The sequence below is a fragment of the Dromiciops gliroides genome, chromosome 1, assembly GCF_019393635.1.
Source record: "Dromiciops gliroides isolate mDroGli1 chromosome 1, mDroGli1.pri, whole genome shotgun sequence".
Taxonomy (NCBI): domain Eukaryota; kingdom Metazoa; phylum Chordata; class Mammalia; order Microbiotheria; family Microbiotheriidae; genus Dromiciops; species Dromiciops gliroides.
This window is the reverse complement of record NC_057861.1, coordinates 158,251,669-158,277,865: the sequence shown is the minus strand read 5'-3', so window position 1 is coordinate 158,277,865 and position 26,197 is coordinate 158,251,669.

Sequence of the window (26,197 nt, the reverse complement as noted above, 5' to 3'; positions counted from 1 at the left end):
CCTTAAAGCACTAGAAATGTGTCAAAGGTGAGACTTGAAAATAGATCCATGCCTGATTCTGAAACCACTTTTCTGTCCACTATGCCACGCTAACAGTGTATTTCTTATCTCAGATCTGCTTCTGGCTTTCTTCCCATGCATTCTGAAGACATTTTGGGCATGAGAGTAAATTCATGCAACACAAGGAAACCTAGTGTCCAGAGTGTTGGACTTGGAGCCAGGAGACCTGGGTTAGACTGACTATCCCTCTCGGAAACTTACTAGTTGAAGAGTTATACAGACTAAGAATTCTTGAATTTAGGGCAAATACAGGTGGTGGGGCAGGCACAAAGCACTTGTAACCTTAGTGCTGTTACACCTATCCCTCAGTGAGTCTAGCTGACCAATGTCCCAATCCCCAGATGAAGCTGGGGGGCGGGGGGGGGCATCAAAAGGAGAAAAGTAGGAGAGAGGGTCAGCCTAGGAAAGGGAGACTATGGCAATAGGACTCTGGGGATGAAGGAGTGCAGCCCATAAGCCAAAGAAAGACAGCTGTTAAAAGTAAGTATAACCCAACCCACTTTCTGTTTGCCCTTCGAGCAGACCTCTTGATGCTCCAAGCCAGTTATGATTTTGACTACCTGTATGGACACGGGCAAGTCACTTGATCTCAGAGACTTCTTTTCCCCAGCTTTATAATGGGAATGATAAAACTATATCGACTTCCCAGGGTAGCTGTGTGAGGTAAGTACTTTGCAGACCTCAAAGAGCTATATAAATGTAAGTCCAGAAAAGTGAGAGCAGCCTTCGGGGTACTGGAAAACTGGAGTCATGATCAGAAATCTTGGTCTGTATCAGTTACAGATCAGTGCAGGGGTTGAGAGCACAGATGGCTGTGGGAAGGGATATGACTCTGGCATCCTTCCCCTTTGTCTCATTAACTTCCAAGAGGCAGACAACTTTTTCGCCCCATTGATTTTTTTTTTTTTAGGGATTGTTCCATTTCTTTACGATTCATTTTTTCTCCTGCTCAGCAGTCCTCAGCATTTGTGTCTCTTTCTGTACTGATTGATATAGTGGGGAAAAGGGGTACGGGTTGGGGTTCTTAGGAATTCCTCTTTAAAGAATTACACCCTCTTGCACACAAAACTTAGTTAGAACAAGGTGATAGTTTATTTAGGGCCAAGGGAAGGGAAGGGTGGGGGGAGGGAAACCATGAAAGAAATCCTTGGACTTTTCATGGGGAGATTTGGCATAAAGCACATGGCTCAGAGGTACCAAATCTCCTCGAACAGGAGACCGGAAGGTACTTTTATAGATGACTGATGGGGGTGGACCATCTGCCCGTGAAAAGTTCCTTTAGTGAGAGAGGACCATCCCCCACTGGTGGTAGCTGGGGGAATTGGGTGAGCAGTGGAGGACCATCCCCCACTGGTAGTGACTAAAGGAATTGGGTGAGGGGTGGCTATGGATCCCTCCTCAGAACACAAAGGCTGAAGCCACACCCAAATTTATCTCCCCAGGATAAGGGAAACCGGAATGAAGGGTAGGAATCCCAAGCTAGCTCAGTCCGATTTGGTTCCTCTAGGCGTTATCTGGCCTCTGGTTTAGTTTCTCAAGGAGAAGATTCCTCGGTGTGCCCCAGAGAAATTCTGGGGTGCTCTGCGCCCCATGACATGATCAAAATGGGCTGGCTATGGAGTGACTGCAACAATATCAGACAATGACATCTTTATTGACTATATTCCTTTTCTCCCGAAATACTGTCATTTTTTAAAGCCCCTCCCTACCTTTCCAGTCTCCTTACACCTTACTCCTCTCCACATACTCTCTGATCTCCTGGCTCTTCCTTGAACAAAATATTCCGTCTTCAGGGTCTGTGCAATTCTCAAGCCTTGCCTTTCTTGGTAGATAACATTTGATTTAATTCAACAAGCATTTATTAAGTACTTACATACCAGTCATTGTGCTAGGAACTTGAGTTAAAAGGGCAAAAATGTCCTCAGGGAGTTAACGTTATGCCAGGCAGGCACAATGGTCAGACAAATGAGTATAGGGTAAGGTAAACTGAGAAACAAAGAACACAGGGGATGTATCAGAAAGGGCTTCAAGATGGAGTAGGCATCTGAGATGAGGCTTTGAAGGAAGTCAAGGATTCTAAGAGGTGGAAATGAAGATACATTCCAGGCATGGGAGCTGGTTTGTACAATTTCATGGAGGCAGGGGATGACATATTGGTCTAAGGGTGGTAAATCATCTAATTTGGCTGGAATATCCATTTCCTGAAAGTAATATTTATATGGAAAGTTAAATAAGAGTCATATTGGGGAAGTTTTAAACTTTTGGGGGGGGGGCGGGCCAATAAGGGTTAAGTGACTTGCCCAGGGTCATACAGCTAGTAAGTATCAAGTGTCTGAGGCGGGATTTGAACTCAGGTCCTTCTGAATCCAGGGCTGGTGCTTTATCTACTGCGCCACCTAGCTGCCCCTAAACTAATTTTTAATGAGGGTGCACCTTATATTATTTTGGCTAGTAGACAGAGGATGTTTTGGAGGGGGGATACACTGGAATTAAAGAAGATCAATTTGGAGGCTATTGGCATACTCCAGGCCACTGGAGATGAGGGGGTGAATTAGGGTAGTGGTTTTACAAGTAGAAATTGTTGTTGTTGTAGTTTGTCCTTTGTTCATGAAGAGGACCATGATATTGGGGTGATGTCATGACTTGCAGTGAACTGGATTTAAGTGGAGGGCAGACTGTGCAAAGTCACCAGCCTCACTCTCTCCTCCATAGTCATCTGGGTCCAGTGACAAGATATAGATCAGATCATTTAAAGACCTACAAAATCTGGCACCAGTCGATTTGCCCAGGATGATTACATGATACTCCCCTTCCTAGAAACATTAATGAATAATAGAATCGGGTAAATAATATGGGTGAGTTTTTGAAAACTCTGTTAAAAGAGTTTGTACATTTGAAATTTTAGAAATGAATATGGGGGCAGCTAGGTGGCGCAGTGGATAGAGCACTGGCCCTGGATTCAGGAGGACCTGAGTTCAAATTCAGCCTCAGACACTTAACACTTACTAGCTGTGTGACCCTGGGCAAGTCACCTAACCATAATTGCCTTACCAAAAAAAAAAAAAAAAGAATATGAAAATTGTTATTAAATGACAAATTTAATGATAGTAGTTTTATACCTATGTGTGGCTATAACAACTGAATCTAGTGGACTTTTCTTTACTTAGAATATATGTGTCCTTTGAAACTATCTTGGACCATTGTTTTGCTGAAAAGAGTCAAGTCTATCACAGTTGATCAACTTGATTCCTCTCAGCAATAAAATGGTCCAAGATAGTTCCAAAAGACTCATGGTAGAAAATGCTCTCCAAATCCAGAAAAAAAAAAAAAAGAACTATGGAATCTAGATGCAGATTGAACCATACTATCTCTATTTTTTTTGTTTTTCTTTTTTGAGGTTTTTCCTTTTTGCTCTGATTCTTCTTGCACAGCGTGACTAATGCAGAAATATGTTTCATGTGATTGTACATATATGGCCTATATTGGATTGCTTGCTGTCTTGGGGAGGGGGGAGGGAAGAGAGGGAGGGAAAGAAAATTGAAACTAGAAATCTTATAAAAATAAATGTTACAAACTATCTCTACATGTAACTGGAAAATAATAAAATACTTTTATGGAAAAGAAAAAAGAAAGAAACTACAATATGGATTGAGAAGGCTTTTATGGATTACTTGGAGAAACATTCATAATAGTAAGGAAGTAGAATGTTAGCTATTTTAGAGTAAAGGCTGTACCTCCTTGAGCTTTGCTTACTTAGCACCCCAGGAAGTGGAGCTGATGTTTTCTACATGTTTATTGAAAGAATATATGTGAAATCTGTCCCTCCATAACCACAAGTGTTTTTTTTTAAATAACTAATAGTCTCATGGCTGTATATATAAGCCATTCCAGACAATGCTCATTCTATGTGCTTTGAAAGATTTTGATAGGGAATTAGATATATAATCTCTAAACTCTGTCTGCTTTTTTTTTTCTGATTTGAAGTATGGTTGCATAAAAATAAATCAATATGAAAAAAGAGAGAGATATCAGGACAACTGGATATGACCCTGGATGTTTAAGGCAATTAGGGATAAGTGACTTGCTCAGGATCATATAGCTAGGAAGTATCTGAAGTCAGATTTGAATTCAGGTTCTCCCAACTGCAGGGCCAATGCTCTATCCACTGCACCACCTACCCACCTGCCTGCCCTACAAGTAGAAATAACTTGATGATAGAAGAGGTATTATGATGATAAGATCAACAAGAATTAGAAACTGATTGGAGAGGGATAAAGTAGTAGACAGGGAAGAGTCAACATTTACTTCAAGTTATAAATCTGGGTGAATAGAATGTTGACACCCTCACCTGAAATAGAGAAGTTTAAAGAGAAGGTTGCAGGGTTAGCAGTTAGGTGGTATGGTAGATATAGCACAGGTCCAGGAGTCAGGAGGACCCGAGTTCAAATCTAAACTCAATTACTAGCTGTGTGAACCTGGGTCAAGTCACATAACCCCAGTTGTCTTGCAGAACAAAAGAAAGGAAAGGTTGGGGAGGTGGAGCAGGGATGAATTCCATTTTTTGATAGAACACTTGCAGTGGTTGAAAAAAAAAAAACCTCTCACCTAATGATTTAGACTCTTATGTGTTCAGTTAGACTGGTCTTTCTGTCTGATTATAGAGAAGCAAACCACACTGATGTCTAGAGTCAAAGCCTTTCCATCTTAGAATGAGCTAACAGCTTGAACTCACCTGGCATAGCCTTGGAGAACCTTCATGCCAGATAAAATGTTAATGAAGGATGCATATTGTGGTCATTAGGAATGAACACTTTGCTTCTTAATCATTTTTTTTTCTTGCATGGGGCAATGAGGATTAAGTGACTTGCCCAGGGTCACACAGCTAGTAAGTGTCAAGTGTCTGAGGCCAGATTTGAACTCAGGTACTCCTGACTCCAGGGCCGGTGCTTTATCCACTGGGCCACCTGGCTGCCCCAATCATTTTTCAATGACTGCTTGATGTGAGCTTTAAAATACCAGTATTATAGACACAAAATTTTTCATGGGCCTCTAATTGAGAACCTGAAATAAACTTTTAGGCCAAAAAATATATTACTGGAAAGGTTTTTTTTACCTCCTAATACTAATGTAGCATTACTCTATTTTTGTTTTTAACGAAGCAAGACTTTTTAAAAAAAAAAAGATTTAGGTTTGTTATTTTAAAAAATTATTCATTTTATTATTGCCTTTTATTTTTACACCAGTCACTTTCTCCTAAGTTTTACCTTGTTAAACCTTCCCTTAAAACAAAGAAAAATCACTGACAGAGTAATCTCTTCCGCTGTACTCTGTCCTGCATCTGAAGATTCCTACCCTGCAACGGAGAGTAGGGAAGTGCTCTCCCAGACCAGTATCAGTCTTTACAATCAATCAGGGTTTAACTGTAATTTAGTGACTGGTTTTGTTTTTTTAATATCATATTACATTTATTTATATTTTTATATAAACACATGTATATAAATTATGTATTTATATTTATATAAATAGACATATATGTATTGTACAGATATATACACTATAAATATATGTATATAAATATATTTTTTTCTTTGTTCTGCTTCTTTAGTTCTACATTAGTCAATATAGTTCTTCTCATGGTTTTCCGAGTTCCTCATATTCATCATTTCTTATGGCATAATAATATTCCACTTGATTCATAGGCCACATGTTTAACCATTTGTCTACTGATAGGCACACACTCTGCTTCCAATTTTTTGCTACCACAAAAAAGCTGTTATAAATATTTTGGTATAAGTTGAATTTTTCTCTCTCTGCTTTCCTTGCCCAATACTAAAATCACTGATTCAAAGGGTATAAACAGTTTAGTGATTTTTTTTCACATAATTACAAATTATTTTACAGAAAGGTTGAATCAATTCATACTCTACCAACAAGGACATCAGAGGAGTCCCCTGATCTACTGGACTGGGGTGGGAAGAGAAGGGAGGAGAAGGAAGGAGACCAAGTTATTTATTTTTCACCTGTTATGTGCCAGACACTACTACGTGATAAGTGTTTTTTATAAATATTATCTCATTTGATCCTCACAACAACCCTGCAAAGTAGGTGCTATTATTATCCCCATTGTCAAGTTGAGGAAACTGAAGAAAGCAGAGGTCAAGTGAATTACCTAGGGTGACCCAATTAGTGTCTGAAGCCAGATTTGAACTCAGGTGTTACTAACTCCAGGGCCAGTGCTCTATCCATTGTGAACCAGCTGCCAGATTGGGGCCCATGGAAGATACCCAACAAACCATGGGGCCTCACTGATCATGACACCTCCAGATGGGGAAGGTCATCTGATTACCTATCTTCCTTTACCCCATCCAACATTATTCCATTTTTTGTCATCTTTGCCAGTTTTATGAGTGTGAGGTAAAATCTCAAATTTGTTTTAATTTTCATTGTTCTTTTTGGTTATTTGCAATAATATTTCATATGGTTATCATTAGTTTTTAATTCTTCTTTTGAAAATTGTTTCTTCATATCCAATGGCTCTTGACCTTATATTTGTGGCAATTCTCTTTATATCCTGATTATCAGAGTCTAAAAAAAGTTATTGAATGCAAAGAATTGGGGGCAAAAGCTTTTAAATTTTATATAATAAAATTATACATTTTATCTTTTATTATCTTACTTATCCTTGCTGCACAGGAATTTCCTTTTCTGCAACATCATGGTTGTATAAGTACCTCCTATTCTTTATTTTTAATTTCTTTTATTTTTTGTAATATGACCTTTCATATTTAGGTTATGTATCCATTTGAAGCTGTGTCAGATGCTGGTCTATATCTAATTTCTGCCAAGCTGCTCTCTGGCTTTCCCAGCAGTTCTTGTTAGACAGAGAATCTTACTGGGAAGCACTTTAATGAAAATAGAACAAGCAAGAACACCAGTATTACTGATGCTCACCTGGGAGAAAACATGGATATAGCAGAATGACCTCAGGACTCAGGATCAGGAGACCTGCTTGAATCATGACTCTGACCCTGGGTCAGAGCAAATCATTTGTTCTCTCTGGGTCTCAGTTTGTTATTGTTCAGTCATTTTTAGTCGGGTCCAACTCTTTATGCCCCCATTTGGGATTTTCTTGGTAGAAATACTAAAGTGTTTTGTCATTTTCTTCTCCAGCTCATTTTACAGATGAGAAAACTGAGTCAAACAGGACTTGCTCAGGGTCACACAGTTAGTAAGTGTCTAAGGCCAGATTTGAACTTGGGAAGATGAGTCTTTCTGACTCCAGGCCTGACACTCTATCCACTCTGCCACCTTGCTGCCCCAGGTCTCAATTTACTTTTCTATAAAATATGGGGAGGAAAATAATACAATACCTACTTCATAATCCTATTTTGAGGAAAGTGTTTTGTGAATCTTGACATAGTGTATATAACTGGAAATTATTTTTACTATTAAATGTGCCATTTCTATGATGGTTGGAAAAGCATGTAAACTTTTTAGGAGTTGATGAAACTTTTAGTTCGACTGACAAATTTCAAAGTCTCTCCTCAAGGTTGGATGGACAAGTGAAACAATGTTACCATTAAAGCAAATTCTACGGTAAAATAGAAGAGAATCATATTTGAATCTTCCCTTCTCAGATCTGAAAATGAATCTTTGAAGTTGTCTTAGTCAACTTGTAAATTTTTTTTTTTTTTTGTAGTGAGGCAATTGGGGTTAAGTGACTTGCCCAGGGTCACACAGCTAGTAAGTGTTAAGTGTCCAAGGCCGGATTTGAACTCAGGTACTCCTGACTCCAGGGCCGGTGCTCTATCCACTGCGCCACCTAGCTGCCCCTCAACTTGTAAATTTAATGCCAAGTACTTACAGTTAGAGAAGTGGTAGACTACAGATACAGAACGACGCATATACTACTAGACACGATCAGGATCTATTTTTTCCTACTACTTGTACTGGCATATAGGAGGTACCTGATGCTTGTTGACCTGACAAAAAAAAAAAAGGGATGAGTATAATTTAATTGTACTTGGCACATAGTAATGTGATGGTGAAAATAATTACTATAGTCACAAGTTTGGGGTAAGTATATTATCAATTTATGAGTTTTACCGGTAAGGGTCTCCTTAAATTCTTGTGTACCCCAAACAGTGCATCTAGTCACCCCCACCCCCAGCAAGCATGTGATCCCGAGAGGGCAGGTATGCCTTTTAGATAAGAGGTAGGTAGTTATACATCAATCAAATCTAACTGGGTCGTTATACATCAAACAAATCTAATTGGTTAGTTTTATTCAAATTTAATAGGTTTATATTAAAATGAAGTACAAGCATGACATCTGAGAAAGGAATGCAAGAACTCCCACTTAAACTGGTCTAGGCAAAATCCATTAATCTAGTGTGGTTTAATCTCATCAGTAAAGTCCTCTGGCTATCTAGACAAAAGAATCTGACTCTACCTAATGCTCTTTTTGTGAGTTTAGGGTCTGGTTTGAACCAGATGAATCTTATTTTCTAGGATAACTCCGACCTTGAGTGAGGGAAGGACAAAGGACTAAGCAAGAAGGGAAGATCTCTGGATCTCCCAAGATATTGATTATTAATAATTTTTTCTTACGGTAAGTACCCAATGCTTGTTGACTTGACCAAAAAAAAAAAAAAAAGATGAGAGTGTAATTTGGAAATGACAGCAATGTTAAAAAAAAGCAAAAAATGAAAGACTTTATAAACAAAAGAATGAATGAATGAGGTAAAGTCAAATTAAGAAAGTCAAGTGGAAAGTGCTAAAACAAAATTAAAATATCCTTAAAACAAAATCCTGTCATGGGAGGATTATGGACCCCGGTCACCCCAACAATTCTCTGGGGGGTTCAAGGAACTTTTCCCTTGAAACCTCAGGGGTTTTCCCTTGAAATCAAGTAGGCCTCTCCTTGAACACAATCAAGGACACACACACTCACCTAACGGAGATAAGCGGCACAGATCGAACTGAGCATGCTCCAGGACCATCAACCTACATTCCAGTCATCCTAAGCATCTGGATGAGGTAATCCAGGAGAAGACCACCTGGAACCGCCCATCAGCAGACTGCTTAGACCCATCAGGACAAAGTTGACACCCACCACCAGATCTCTCACGAGGGATTCTTCCTACCCCAGCGCAACGCAGGAGGACTACCAGCCCCTCACGCAATAAAAGACTCTTACCCACCCCCATCTAAACCCTATAAAATGGCACCCCACAAGTTAGCTGGGGAGGAAAGCATTTTGTTCTGGCAAAACCTTCCTCCTGGTCGGTTTCTCTTGTACCCCAATAAACCTGTTCTCTTATTCCTAATTAGGTCTTGTGCGACAGTGTAATTCTTTACAGAGGAATCCTAAGGACCCACATGCTTTCTCCTATCGGTTTCCCCCATATCAATCCCTAATCCCAGAAAAGCAGATAGGAATTTTTATCAGCATATTATCAAGATGTGTCCTAAATTGCCATGTAAGACTTCATGCTATTTTCAAGCAAAGCTTTTAAGAAAAATATTCCATGCAAATTGAAAAGGAAGGTCTGGACAGATAGCCAGAATCCCCCTAAGCAGCAGTATAAAGTCTGAATGAGGAAACTGGATCTGATTTAAAACAGGAGTCATTCATCATTCAAAAATCTGTGAGAGCAATGGGGAAGAGAGAAACAGAATGCTTCTGGAATAACAAAGGAGAAGTTCTGGCCATAAATTCAAGGAAAACCCAAACCACACTGGAGCATGACATTTCAAGAAATGACCTGTGGGCTATAGCCACAGAAAATGCCTACTCGGAAAGATTCTCCACCAGTGGAAAAAACAGCTTAATGCAAAATGCCCAACTGCTGATGAGTCAGGGGCAGAATCTTTGAGAAGGACAACACATTAATCATTTATTCCTGGAGGCTATTTTTTTCCCTGAGTTCTTTTTTACTTCCTCTTATTTATTATTCAATTAAGCTTAAACTTGTCCAAATACTGGATTTGATTAGAGAAAGGGTTCAGGAGGAATCTCAGAACAAGGAAATGTATGCTGTAACCTTCAGGCACTGTAAAATATGGCAGGTTTAACTCTCAGGAAAAAGGCAAGGCAAACTATTTTTCATGTGTCCAGGGGACTGCTGCTGACAACTAGTAAATTGACCCACAGCTCAAAGGTGCCCTTGACACATAATCAGCAAAGGTAATGAAAAGATCTCTAGGGGTACAAGCATTGGGTTGAAATAGTGACAGGGGAAAAAAGGGGGATTCCCCACTTGTTAAATGGGGAAGGGCAAGGTTAGGAGAAACATTCCTACTTTCATTGTCTCAGGAATCTCTTACAAAGAAAGCCTCAATGTGAATCAAGGCCCTATTTTTTTGTTGTCTTCTTGTTGTTTTCCTCCTCATCTTGCCAAAAATCTCAGATTTTTAATTCCATTGAAAAAATACAGACTTATTTTCACCAATTATAAAATCCCTCTCCTTCACCATTGGTCAAATTTTAACAAGTCAGTCAACAAGCATTATTTCATGCTTACTATATGCCGGACATCATACTACTTTAGGGAAGATTTTCAAGGATATGTATAGGCTAAGCAAAACACAGTGAGTAGTTGCAGAATTTTAACCTTAAGTCATGAGTTACTCAAGATACATGGTTTCTCAGTTGTGAGGGTGGGACAGGGCAAGAAGAGGATAAGAAGGCTCCTAAAATCAGTTTTCAGCACCTTGTGACACTATAATGAGCCAAAATATGCCTAACTGGTCAAATGTTTATACCTTTGGGAGAATCAGGCTTTATATTAGTAAAGTAAATATCTCTTATGTTTATCCTTCATTTTCAAAGAGGACCATGACATCGGGGTGATTTTATGACTTGCAGTGAATTGGATTTAAGTGAGGGAGGGCTTTGCAAAGTCAACAACCTCATTCTCTCCTCCAGAGCCATCTGGAGCTTGTGGCAAGCCATTTCCAGTAGTAAGATATATAACAGAACAACTAGAGATGGCTCCAGATGTTTAAGGCAATTGGGATTAAGTGACTTGCCCAGGGTCACTTGGCTAGTAAGTGTCTGAAGTGAGATTTGAACTCAGGTACTCCCAACTTCAGGACCAGTGCTTTATTCACTATGCTACCTAGCTGCCTCAAATATTTCAGCCTTCTATACCTTCATTATCATATGGAACAAACTTAGCAAACTAAATGCATACTGTGTATAACTAAAGAATAAAATTTTAGACTTCATCCCTTGCTAAATAAAAGTGACAATGAACTGTGACTATGTAATAACAGGTTTCTCATAGTAAATCAGTATGTCTCTTCTTGGTACCGTCTTGAACTAAAAACTTTAGTCCTTGTGCTTTTTTGTATATCCTCCTCTTCTTTATTCCTCCCTCTAATATCTACTCTACTGAGAATTCAATTCAACAACCTTTTATTAAATGCCTACTACATGCCAGTGAAGAGGGATGCAATGATTAAGAAAAGAACAGCTCTGCTCTCAAAAAGCTCATGATCTAGTAGAATCCAGAGAATTTTTTTTTAAAAAGAGGATTATAAACAAAATATTTTAAATTTGGGAGAGCTCAGAAACATAGACTCCAGCTGAAAAAGACCTTGGCATTAATTACCTAGCCCTTTTTACAGTTGAGGAAACTGAGACCCAGAGAGACTTGACCTATATCCTATTAAATCAGAGCTAGAAATCAAGCTTGGTAGTAGATCTCACAGTAATGGATAACATTTATTCAGCTTCTCAAGTGTTTATCCTTGAGATGTGATATAAATATTACTGTCCCCATTTTATAGATAACAAAATAGATTCAAAGAGGTCAGGTGACTCGCCTAGAGTCATACAGAATGGGAGCTAGGGTGGGAAGACATGGTTCCTGACTAAGTGCTGCCTCTGGTGGTGATTCTTTTTTTTAAATTTCCCCTTATTGTCAGAGGCTATGAGATTTGGATCTTTTATATATGATGGTATAAAATAAATGGCATGAATAACTTTTTTTTTAAACCAGGTATCATATCATTAATTTGTTTCATTTTAAAGTTATTTTTTCAATAGATTGTGAGGGTTTATATACAGTTTAAAAAAAGGCAGGTTAGGGGGGCAGCTAGGTGGCGCAGTGGATAGAGCACTGGCCCTGGATTCAGGAGTACCTGAGTTCAAATCCAGCCTCAAACACTTAACACTTACTAGCTGTGTGACCCTGGGCAAGTCACTTAACCCCAATTGCCTCACTAAAAATAAAAAAAAAAAAGGCAGGTTAGGAATTTGGAGGGAAAGTGGGCTTAGAAAGGCTCACTCCTAAAAGGGGGGGGGGTGAATTCCAGGGCTAAAGGATATGGCCCTGGTATTCTCGGTGATAGGCAGTTCAGTTGAAGGCTTGATTGGGAGATTTCTCAAAAAAAAGGATTATTCCAAAGTTAGGGAATAGATAAGGTCCATATCCATAGTCATATATCCTGCAGTCAGATAAATCATTGATTGGATTCAGTTACTGATTCCCTGCACTTCTAGGTAGGTTTATTCTAGGTCACACAAAGGATTGTTGGTCTGTCAGCCAATGAAGCCACCTATGATACAGTTGTTCTGGTTACTTGGATAACTGGGAGGCTCAAGCAAATCAAGGGATCCATTTTCATAGATTATATATATTGCTTGAGGGTAGGAAACCTTATTTATCTTTGTAATTCTCTCATCTAGCACAATACTTTGGATATAGTGGATAATCGGGCAGCTAGGTGGCGCAGTGGATAGAGCACCAGGAGTACTTGAGTTCAAATTCGGCCTCAGACACTTAACACTTGCTAGCTGTGTGACCCTGGGCAAGTCACTTAACCCCAATTGCTTCACTAAAAAAAAAAAAGATATAGTGGATAATCAATAAATGGCAGTTAGGATAATAATTACAATAGAACAGAAAGAAACCTCAGGGATCATCCAATCTAAGTTTTTAATTTTACAGAAAAGGAAACTGAGTCCAAAAGAAGTGAAATGATTTGTCTAGGGTCTGGAGCTAATTAATGAAGATGCTATGATTAAATTTCATTGCTTAATTGTTCAATTTTGTGGTGTATCTATTGATCAACAGGCATTTAATAAGTACTTATAATACACCAGGCGATGTTACTAGATGCTAGGGATACAAAGACCAAAATAACAGAAGTTGAGAACTAGAAAGGACCTCAACTATAGTCTCTGCCCTCAAAACTTATATAATACATACACATACATGCTAGTCTAGACTGGTGATTTCATCAGTATTGGGAACTCCTAGAGAGAAACTTCTAACAAAGTAGATCAACACCTTGTCTGATGCGATTTATATTCCTAGGCACTGAGAGGTGCTTAGTCACATCATCAGAAGTAAGACTTGAAGATGGGGCTTCTTGACTACAAAGCTAACTCATCAAGTGCAGTGGATAAAGCACTGGTCCTGGAGTCAGGAGGACCTGAGTTCAAATCTCCTCAGACACTACTTACTAGCTATGTGACCCTGGGCAAGTCATTTAACCCCAATTGCCTTAAACATCCAGGGCCATCTCCAGTCTTCCTGACATATCTTTCCACTGGACCCAGATGGCTCTGGAGGAGAGTGAGGTTGGTGACCTAGCACAGCCCTCCCTCACTTAAATCCAATTCAGTGCAAGTCATGACATCTTTCAAGGTCCTCTTCTATAATGAAGGACAAACAATTCTACACTGATATGTTTGTATGTATATATTTATATACACAAATACATATATACATATATGTGTGTACATAGATACATATTATATATTTTTATTTATATAGATATATAGTATGTCTGTGTCCATATAGATATATGGGTATATAGTATATAAATATAGTATGTATATAAATTTTGAGACAACTGGGTGGCACAGTGGGTAGAGTGCTGGGCCTGAAGTCAAGAAGACTTGATGGATGAGGCAAAAAGGGGTTAACAGAGAAACTGGGGCTTGAGTCCTTATTAATAGTACCTAAAAGGGTTAACAGAGAAAATAAGGTTTGTGTTCTTACAATAATCAAGAGGCTATGTCCCTTACAACCCTCACCATCAACAGAGATGGTAACCAAGGACCATTAACTATTAATGGCCATTAATATTCCTAGATGACAGGACACCTAGAAAACAGATCTTATGCAAAGAGATATCATAAACACAGAGACCCCCTGAGTCTGACAAGTTTAAGCATGTCTTTAGGAATGTTTGAGACAAAATTGCCTCAGTTTACCCAAATAACTCGAGGAGACCACCAAGTCAAGCAGAGGCAGATTTATTACATTCTCATGAGAATGGGTGACCCCATGCAAGGGATGAGGAGTGCACTAATGGGCTCATGAGTTAGGTTTTTATGGAAGTTTTTTTGGGGGGATCCCTTCATGCACAAGGTGAGCTCACAATCTAACATCCAATCCTGTCTCACCCAGGATGTGTGTTCAGCTCGTGATCAGAGTATGGATACATGTTCCAAGAGCAAGGGGGAAAGGGGAGGGGGAAAAGGGTGAAACCACTCCACCTTTGTAAGGAGGGGCAAGAGGGAAGAGGGGAGAGATCAGGGAGTTAGGGCTTAGGAATGTAAAAAGGGAGAGGTAAGATCAGGGTGGGGTCTGCACTTGCACTAGCAAGAGACATCTTCTCCTGCCTGGTCATAGAACAAGGAGGGGGGGAATATGAGGTGTGTTGTAGCAACAGTATAACTAACCCATAACAAGGACTGGGGGTTTGGAATGTAGGTGTGTGGGGGGGTACCAGGGTACATCAGGTTCAGTAAGGCAAAATACATGATTTCTGTTATTAGCGATGGAAAAAAACATGAACAGAATAATCTAACAATAACAGGGACGGGGGGCTGAGTACTTTCCAGACCCTATCCTCAGAATCTAAACTGACTCAAGTCCACCTATCCCACACAGGAACATGCACAGAAAAAAACAAATGTGTCCTTAGGTTCACCTTGTGACTCATAAACTCCAAAAATACACCTCCAAGGAAAAAGGTACCCAGCTCAGAGGTTGTTTTAGGACCCCAGGAAGTCCAAATTAGGATAAGACCTCCCATGTACCTCCTTAACAAGATTAAGATAATGAGGAGAGGGGCAGCTAGGTGGCGCAGTGGATAGAGCACCGGCCCTGGAGTCAGGAGTACCTGAGTTCAAATCCGACCTCAGACACTTAACACTTACTAGCTGTGTGACCCTGGGCAAGTCACTTAACCCCAATTGCCTCACTAAAAAAAAAAAAAAAAAGATAATGAGGAGATAACCTACTTTTTCTTACTATAAATGTAACTATTCTTCTTCCCCTACATCAGACTCATCTCCCCAAGTTAAAATCTGGCCTCAGACACTAACTAGTTATATAACCCTGCCAGAAGTCACTTAATCCTATTTGCCTCAGTTTCTTCATCTGTAAGTGAACTGGAGAAGGAACTAGCAAACCACTCCAGGATCTTTGCCAATAAAATCCCAAATGTGGTCACACAAAGAGTTTGGACAGACTAAAATGACTGAATAACAACAAAAATAACTGAATAGAAGTTTGGAAGTAGCCTCGATTGTCTTGGGGGAAATTTCACTTCACTCTTAATGACTTCAAGTTTCACCCTGAAACAAAGGCCCATGTCTTTAGAATGGATATTCTTTCACTGATGCTGTGATGGCTTCATTAATAGGATGCCAGTCTCCAAAGAATTAAAATGGTGAGTGACCCTAAGGGGAATAAAGAAATGCACAATCTCTGTGAGAAGGCTGCACTATGTTGTAAAGGAAGAATTGTACTGAAGTGAGGTAAGCAATGTCACGGGGTGTCTAAGAGGCAGCTGGGTGGCATGATGCATAGAGTTGCTGGGCCTGCAGTTCAGAAGACCTGAGTTCGAATTTGACCTCAGATACTTGCTAGTTTTGACACCTCGGGTATCACTTGCCCTTTTTTGCTTCAGATTCCTCATCTTTAAAGCACAATATAAATTGTAGCTATTATTATTAAGTGGGAAAGGAAACGGGCCAATGACAAAGCATAAAATAATCAATGAAACCATTCACATAGGCTCCGTGGATATCACTTTGGTGTCAGGAGATCTATAGGAAGGCTCCCATTGATTTGGGAAGACCTTATGATTTATGGGAGGACATGGATAAGGGAAAGTGTGAATTGTGATATGCATATCCAGGGCTTTAAGGTTCACAAAATGCTTTACAAACATAATCTCATTTTATACACTCAATAACCCTATGAATTAGGTACTTACATGCATTTATGAAGTAAAGTAAGCATTTCTGTAATATAGTAGTGCAAGGATCAGAGTGCCATCCCCCTGCTGAGAAAGACATTATGAAAACCAGGGCAGCTCCACCCTGAGGTGAAAGCATGTGACTAGCAGGAGGTTACATCTATTCATGGAACCGCCTATAAGTCATGTCAATCAATGTTACAAGCCAATTAGCTTGGAGCTGTGTGTAGGGACTGCAGGGAGCTTCCATTGTATGTGGGGCGGAGATCCACTTTTCTGTTGGAGGTCGTGATAGGAGCAGGAGGTGCAGGGAGCTAGTCTTTTTCTTTCTCCATGTGTTCTCTTTACTAACCCCTATAATACTTTAATAAATACTTAATGCCCCAAAGACTGGTGCTATGGGGTTCTAATTTAAGGCAACCACACATTAGATTTTTAGACATAGCAATTAGATTTTTTTTTTTTTAGGGCAATGGGGTTTAAGTGACTTGCCCAGGGTCACACAGCTAGTAAGTGTCTGAGGCTGGGTTTGAACTCAGGTCCTCCTGAATCCAAGGCTAGTGCCTTATCCACTGCGCCACCTAGCTGCCCTGCAATTAGATTTTAAAGATCATAGTACAATAAAAAGATGATGGTATATAAAACTTCAAATCTAGTAAGCATAACTTACTATTCCTTTCAAACATACAACAAACTTATCTTGTAAATTTTTTCCCTCCCCACCCCACCCTAGAGATGACTAAGACACATATGTATATATGCATATATATATATATATATATATATAATGATTCTATATATACTTTTTTTTTTTTTTTTGCAGGGCAATGAGGGTTAAGTGACTTGCCCAGGGTTACACAGCTAGTAAGTGTCAAGTGTCTGAGGCCGGATTGGAACTCAGGTCTTCCTGAATCCAGGGCCAGTGCTTTATCTACTACATCACCTAGCTGTCCCCATCTATATATACTTCTTTTATCAGTTCTTTCTCTGGATGCAGATAGCATCTTTCTTCATATGTCCTTTATTATTTATTTGTGCATTTATAATAGTCAAAATGACTTATTGACTCAAAGTCATTCTTAAAACAATATTGCTGGGGCAGATTTCCAGAGAGGGGGAACGCACTACTTTTTTTTTGGAGGTAATTGGAGTTAAGTGACTTGCCCAGGGTCACATAGCTAGTAAATGTCTGAGTTCAGATTTGAACTCACGTCCTCCTGACTCCAGGCCCAGTATTCTATCCACTACACCATCTAGTTGCCCCCAACCCACTACTTTTTTTAAACATAATAATAATAATAATAAACATTTTTATTTAAAATTTTGAGTTCGAAATTCTATCCCTCCCTCCACTCCTTCCTCCTTGAGGTGGTAAACAATAAGATATAGGTTATACATATGCAATTATGTAAAATGTTAACATATTAGTCATTTTGTACAAGAAAACTTGAATAAAAGAAAAAAATGAAAGAAAGTGAAAATAGCTTCACTCTGTGTTCGATCAATATCAGTTCTTTCTTTGAAGATGGAGAGTATGCTTTATCATTAGTGTTTTGGGATTATTGTATTGCTGAGAAAAGTTATTCACAATTCTTTATCAAGCAATATTTTGGTCACTATACACAATGTTCTCCTGGTTCTGCTCACTTCACAATCTACTACTTCTGGATGCATTTCATTTCACTTTTAGACAGTTCTAATTATTAGGAATTTTTTTCCCTTCCACGTTTTTCTTTACAATTTCCACCCATTGCTTCTGGTTCTGCTTTCTGGGGCCAAACAGAGAAAATCTAATCCCTCTTCCAAACACATGACAGTCCTTCAAATATTTGGAAAGCGCTACCATGTCACCTCTAAATCTTCTTTTCTCTAAGCTAAACATTTCAAGTTCCTTCAAACAATGGACTCAAAGCCTTTCACCATTCTGTTTGTTCTCTGGATGGGCTCCAGTTTATCAATTTGCTGATTCCAGGATGGTGTCCAGAGCTGAATACAGTACTCCAGCTGTGGTCTGACCAGGGCAGAGGACAATGGAACCACCGCTTCAAATGTTGGCAGGACTGTGGGAAAACAGGTACATTAAACTATTGGTAGGTCCTGCCATTTAGGAAAGCAATTTGAAACTATATCCCCAAAGTCACTGAACCTTGCATACCCTAATCCTTAATACTTTATTTAAAAAGCACTTTGTGAGGCCAGCCCACAAAAATTAAGCAGAATTGTGTCAAGTAACTACTTGGATAAAGGAAAACAATTATAAAAATAGCGATACCAGAATACTCTACTGCTTCTCCTGCTAGTCTAGCTTTGGAATAGGAACCCTGAGGAGTACCTAGTTTTTTACTTTACCCATTGGAGATACTCTAAAATATTTGTTGAATAAGTGCATGAATTATGACTATTTTAATTACCTTGCCCTCCTTTTTTTCTTTTCTTAGTGAGGCAATTGGGGTTAAAGTTTTATTTAAAAAATAAATAAATAATCCATAGAGACAAGAAAATAGGTGTAGAGGTAAGTAGTTTGTGTTTGTTCTTTGTTTTTATTTCTTTTTTCTTTTTTAAATTTTGGGTGGGGCAATGGGGGTTAAGTGACTTGCCCAGGGTCACACAGCTAGCAAGTGTCAAGTGTCTGAGGCCAGATTTGAACTCAGGTCCTCCTGACTCCAGGGTTGGTGATCTATCCACTGCGCCACCTAGCTGCTGTTGCCTTCCTTTTAAAGTCCTTTCTCCAGAACTAACTTCACAACTGGTAGGTCATGATTTTATAGTAGGATCTCTTTAAATACACTCTAGTAGGAAAATTCTGGCAAACAATAACCTGAGAAGGCAACAGAAAGAGGTAACCTATTGGACATGAGAAGTTAAAGGAGAGAGGAAAATCAAAGCGAACACCAAACCTAACTCACATTTCTATAGCAATTTGAGTCTTGCTGAATTCAAGGCATAACAAACTTGAGAGGTAAATAGTACTATGAGAAATGATTCATTTGGACCTCTACTCTATTGCAATCAGAATTAATCAGTTTGATGTTTTACATAAGTTATATGGGGATAATTAGATAAGATAGGTTCTTACCATAGGTCTCAAACTTTAATCCAACATTCACCAGTGATTGTTTATCAGTGATGAAGCTCACTTCCATAACCATAAGAATGCTGATGGGGATATCTCCATCCTGTTTTGCTCAAATTCCATGTCCAAAGCCAGCCTGGGTGGGATGCTTTCATTCTTTGGAAAGTGCTGCAATTTGTTTTTGTACCTCCAGACCATTCTCTCTTGTCCAACAAGATCAGGTGACCATCTTATGCCACTTAGTAAGTGGTGTGATGTTTAAAATCTAAATTGCGGTCGCCTTAAATTAGAAGCTTTAGCACCAGTCCTTGGGCATTAAACATTTATTAAAACATACAGATATTCCCATAGAATTCAGAAAGTTAAGAAAAAAGCCTGTTTAACCTAGAGTTCCAGCCTGGTCTGGTTCTTCCTCAAGTCCACTGCCACAAGCCTGCTTCAATCGTGAACTCTCTCCAGCAAACTGATTGTGGAAGCTTTTTATAGGTCTGGAACAGAGGCGGTTCTTACACACTGCTTCAAGCTGATTGGTTGGCATCATCCAAATCCATTGGTTCTGAAGGTGTTCTCAAGGTGTGATTACAATCCAGTTAACTTGAAGTAGGCTAATCAGCAGTTAATCACTCTCACTTGATTCAATCAGTCTAGATTAATCTCCAGGTGGGTCTTTAAATATCTGCTAAATCTCATTATTTCATCACAGTGGAGATGTCCTTTGGCTTGCTCATCTTGTGACCACCCATGCTGATGCATCATTTCTGGCTTTCCCAGAGAGTTGAACTGAATCAATGAAATTCTGCATTCTATCATGCCTCTTTTGCATGTTTGGGTATTAAATCCTATAAAAGGAAGGCCTTGGGGAAAGGAGGTATTTCAGATTGTGAGGAAGGTCTGAGGTCCACTCCACTACAGGGCACCATAGACCTTTAATAAAGTGCTCTTGTCTTGAAGCTCTGCCTGAGTGGTTTTTCTTACAGATTGGACAATTTTGGACCCCACAGTACAAGAATGATTATTCCTATTTTACAGATGAGGAAATTGAGGCTCAGGTTAAAGTTTTGCTGAAAATCATAAAACAAGAAACTATTAAAGATAGGATAATTTCCAAAATATCTGAAAGAAAGGAAGATTCTAAAAGAAGACTTTCACCCACTCACCCTCAAAAAAGGCAACTGAGAAGACATCAGCTATCGAACCATATGCCTGCTTTTCCACTTGTACAAAATTTTGGTGAAGTCAGTCTATGTATGCATCAGGATATCCTTGACAAAACCACAAAATTAGAATGGGCAGACTTTTTTTTGTTTTGGTTTGGTTTTTTAATTTAATTTTTGTTTTGTTTTGTTTTTGCAACAAACATTTATTTTATTTTTTCCAGTTACATGTAAGGGTAGTTTTCAACATTCATTTTCATAAAATTTAGAATTCCAAATTTTTCTCCCTCCCTCCCTTTCCTCCCCCCTCCACAAGACATCAACCAGGTTATATATGTACAATCCACAAGTGCTCTTTTTATCAGTTCATTCTATGAAGGCGGATAGTATGCTTTGTCATTAGTCCCTTGAAATTGTCTTGGATCGTTCTATTGCTGAGAGTAGTCAAGTCACTCACAATTGCTCATAGAACAATACTGCTGTCACTATGCACAATGTCCTCCCAGTTCTTCTCACTTCACTATACATCAGTTCATATGAGTCTTTCCAGGTTTTTCTGGGATCTTCCTGTTTGTCATTTCCTATAGCATAATACCATTCCACTACAATCATATACCACAGCTTCTTCAGTCATTCCTCAATTAATGGAAATTCCCTTGATTCCCAATTCTTAGCCACCACAAAGAGTTGCTATAAATATTTTTTGTACAATTTTCCCCCTTTTCTCTTTTTCATGATTACTATTGTTCACTGTTTCCCTCCAACCTATTCCCTTCCCCATGATATTTACTCCATTATCTATCTTCTTTTACCCTATCCCTCTTCAAAAGGAATTTGCTTCTGTCTGTCCCCTCCACCATGAGCAGGCTTTTGCACATAATTTTCTACAAAAGGTCAAATCTTCATAATTACACATGAGGAGTTATAGACAATAGTATTCTGTAGTGTGTGTGTGTGTGTGTGTGTTTTAAAAGCATCTTTCTCACTTAAAACAAATGTCTCCTTAAAAGCTCTCCTCTAACAAAGAGTCTCCCATGTTAAAATAATACAAAATTCTATGACAGATGACCATGAAAATAACTGTTCATTGACTATTAGCATCAAACAATGCATAAAACAGGTAGATGATCTCACTTAAGGTATTTACTCTTATTCCTAGGCCTTCGCTTCTACGGGGCCCAGTAAATAGAACACTGACCCAGAGTCAGGAAGAACTAAATTCAAATTTGGCTTCAGATACTTATAAGCTGTGTGACCCTAATCAGTTAACCCCTGTCTTCCTCTGTTTCCTCAATTGTAAAATGGGGTTACTGTAGGATTGAATGAGATAATATTTGTAAAACATTTGGCACACTACCCGGCACATACTAGGAGCTTAATAAACTCTTCCTCCCTCTCTTCCCTCCCTCCTATTTTCCCCTTCCTCCTTCCTTCCCTCCTTTCTTCCCTCCTTTGTCTCTGGTTATCTCTTTTGGTTTGTGTTTCTTTTCCTAAACACAGGTCACCAAACAATAATCCTGAGAAATGAATGTTTACCTCTACTTTGTGAGTTCAAAAGCTCCTTGTTTCCTAAGTCAATGCCAAGAACACAGCAGGAGGTGTTTTCAGCAGCTCCATCATTTCTTGGAGAAGAAGGCCACTGACAGGAACCTCTTAAACCTGGAGAGTTTAAAAAGCCATGCGTGGATGGCAGGAAGAGCTGGACTTTGAGAATGTCTCAGATATTATATTGGCTGTGTGCTCCTTGAGGATAAGAACAGTCCCTATATCTGTTGATCTGAGATGAATATGAAATACAAAATTGACTTTACTTCCTGGGAGAGTATAATAGTTGTGATGTGCTATAGTTTTATGTTTTAAGTATTCGTTAATGTGTACTTCTGAGTTCTTTTTTTCTTTTTTCAAAGACTTTCTTTTGTGGTGAAAAGAAGAGCTGTCCTATACTCGATAATTTCTTTATATATTGAGTTTCTTTTCTAGAATTGACCCGATTGACCCCTTTTAGAGGAGATCCTATACCTTAGCTTTGCTATATTTTTTCCCTTTCACTCTGAGGCCATGGAAGAGAAAAGAGAAAAGGGCCTAATTCTCTTCTTTGGGATCAGGATTACAGCCAGTCTGTCTGAGCTCAAAGCAGGAGATTCTTTTAACATGGGAAAGGGCAGACCTCCGTAGGCCACTGATTTCATGTAAAATAAGGGAATTGAATTGAGCTCTGGATCTGCAGGCAGAACACCCATGTTCAAATTCCAGGGTGACTTTGTGCAAGTCACTTAGGCTCTCTAGGACTCAGTCTTCTCATCTGTAAACTGAAGTGTTTGGATTAAGGTGACTGCTAAATTCCTCCAGGACTATGATACATCAAATTATGGTCTGGTGAATTACAGCCCAAGGATCAAGGACCTTCCTTGATCTCTATCCCATCTCCCCCATACCTTTGAGGTTACTTTCTCCTGATTCATTCACAGTAGTCCTATTTTTTAAAAATTCTATTCTATTTTCAGTTTCAAATTCTCTCCCTACTCCCTTCCTTCCTCTCTCACCCATTGAAAAAGCAAGAAAAATAAAACCCATTACAAATATGTATAGTTAAACAAAACAATTAGGTTTTTTTCCCTTTTGTTTGTTATTTAACGTTGTGCTTCAGTAACCCAAGTTTAGATTTCCACTACTTACCAGTAGCACTTGAGAGGTTGTGGGGGGAGGGATGGAACTTATAATGCAGGGTACCCCTGCTCGAAATTTGAGACTCCAGACTTTTTATTTGTGCACAGATATAATCAGAGACTCCTCCCTCTTTGGGAAGACAAGCTCTAAATAACTTTTTCCCATTAGTTTCTCCACCTGAGAGTTAATTATCCACACAGCACTACCTTTTTGGTATCTAATCCTAGGCTGAAAGAGTATTAAAGCAAAAAAGGTAAGTCAATTACAGGACCCCAGATTTCCTTGAAAGAACAGAAAGAGCACTGGCCCTGGATTCAGGAGTACCTGAGTTCAAATCCAGCCTCCGACACTTAACACTTACTAGCTGTGTGACCCTGGGCAAGTCACTTAACCCCAATTACCTCACCAAAAAAAAAAAAAAAAAGAACAGAAAGAGACTGGCCTCTTCTAAACTAATTACTAGCCATTAGCCTCATTGGCCATGTCCCCCTCCAAAAATAATGCCTCAATCTGCATATCACCTCTTTTTTCTGGAGGGAGGTAGCACGTTTTATCATGATTCCTCTGGAATTGTGGCTGGTCAACATGTTGATCACAGTTCTTAAGTCATTTAAAGTTTTGTCTTTAGAATATTGTTCTTATCATATAAATTGTTCTGCTTCTGCTCACCTTCCTTTGCATGAGCTTATACAAGTTGTCCCAGGTCTCTCTGAAACCATCTCCTTCATCATTTCTTATAGTACAATAGTATTCCACCATATTCAAATAATATACCTTTTTTTTTCTTTTTCTTTTTTTTTTTTTAGTGAGGGAACTGGGGTTAAGTGACTTGTCCAGGGTCACACAGCTAGTAAGTGTTAAGTGTCTGAGGTAGGATTTGAACTCAGGTACTCCTGACTCCAGGGCTGGTGCTCTATCCACTGCGCCACCTAGCTGCCCCAAATAATATAACTTTTTCAGCCATTTCCTAATTGACGGTCACCCCTTCAGTTTCCAATTCTTTGCTCCCATGAAAGGGCTGCTATAAATATATTTGTACATTTGGGTCCTTTTCATCTTTCTCCAGTCTCTTTGCGATATATACCTAGTATTAGTATCACTAGGTCAAAGCATGTTCACAGTTTAATAACTTTGAGGGCATAGTTCCAAATTGCTTTCCAGAATGGCTAGGCTAGTTAAGACCTCCAATAATGTAACTTTTCCCATAGCCCTTCCAGCATTTATCATTTTCCTTTTTTGTTAAGTTTGCCAAATTTGATGGATATGAGGTGGGACCTCAGAATTGTTTTAATTTGCAATTCTTTCATTTTAGTGATTTAGAGCATGTTTTTTATGTGGCTATTGGTAGCTTAGATTCCTTCCTCTGAAAACTCCCTATTCATATCTTTTGCCCATTTATGAATTAGTGAATTGCTCTAATTCTTTTAAATTTGAGTTCATTTCCTATATATCTTAGAAATGAGACCTTTATCAGAAACTTGTTGAAAAGATTTTCTCCCCAATTTCCTCCTTTTCTTCTAATTTTAACTACATTGATTTTGTTTATTCAAAACCTTTCCCATTTTATATAATCAAAATTGTCCAGTTTACCTCTGCCTACCTCTCTATCAGTTTTTTAAAAATTATGTTTATTTATTTTTAACATTTTTTGAGATCTCTATCAGTTTTACAAGTATTTATTAAGCACCTAATATATGCTAGATATTATGCTATGCTTTAGGGATACAGTAACAATGACAGAAAAATTAATAACTCCTTGTCCTCATGAAGCTTACATTATATTGGGATGAAACAACATAAACATAAACTAATTTTAAAATATATGCAAAGTAATATGACCCCAGGCAAATTACTTCACCCCGTTTCCCTCAGTTTCCTCATCTATAAAATAAACTGGAGAAGGAAATGATAAACCACTCCAGTATCTTTGCCAAGAAAACCCTAAAATGGGTGTACAAAGTGTCAGACACAACTGAAACGACTCAACAACAAGAAACACAAAACCTTTATGTGGTGAATATTATCAACCAAAGAGATCAGGATAAATCTTGTGTAGGAAGGGGTGCTTGATATGAAATTTGAAGCAAGTTAAGGAAAAGATAAGTAAGTGAATGCTAGGCTCAGAGAATAGACGGTGCAACATCCCTCCTATCCCCACCGCTACATACCTAAAATATATCCCAATGTTGGAGGGATTCATTCGGTAAATACAAATACCCACATTGAGCCATTTATTTTGTAATGGATTAGGAAACCAGCCACCTCAAGACCCTGAGGGAATGAAACCAAGGAAGGACAGTCCATTTTGATAGAGAAAATGGAGGGAGAAAGAAGGAAATTATGGAGGCTAGAATGCTACTTTAAACACAATTAATTATTATGTGCTGATTTTGTGTCAGGCATTATACTGGGTGTTGGAGATATAGGGATTGTTCTTACTCTCAAGGAGCATGCAGTCTATTGGGTCAATATAATATGTATATAAATAAGCGAACACAAGATTTGTATAAAACATTGTTGTTTAGTTGGTTAGTCATGTCTAACTCTTTATGACCCCATTTGGGGTTTCTTGGAAAAGATACTGGGGTGATTTGCCATTTCCTTCTCTATCTCATTTTATAGATGAGGAAACACTTGTCCAGGGTCACATGGGTAGTAAGTGTCTGGGGCCAGATGAGACTTCTTGATTCCAAGCCTAACACTCTATCCACTGAACTACCTAGCTTCCCTTGTACAAAATAAACACAAGGGAATTTGAAGGGAATACTAACAACAGGAAGAATTAGGAAAAGCCAGGTGAAGGAGGCAATACTTGAACTGAACTTTTCAGGGCTTCCAATAAGCAAATATGTGGAAGGAGAACAGACCAAGAGTGGAGAACTGTGATAAAATAATGGAATTTGGCAGACACCCAGGGGGCCCACCTGATTGATTTAGTATTGTTTGAATTGGATGAGAACGAGAAACTGCCTACCTACTTAAGGATGATTGGATGGAGGCCACACCTGGCCAG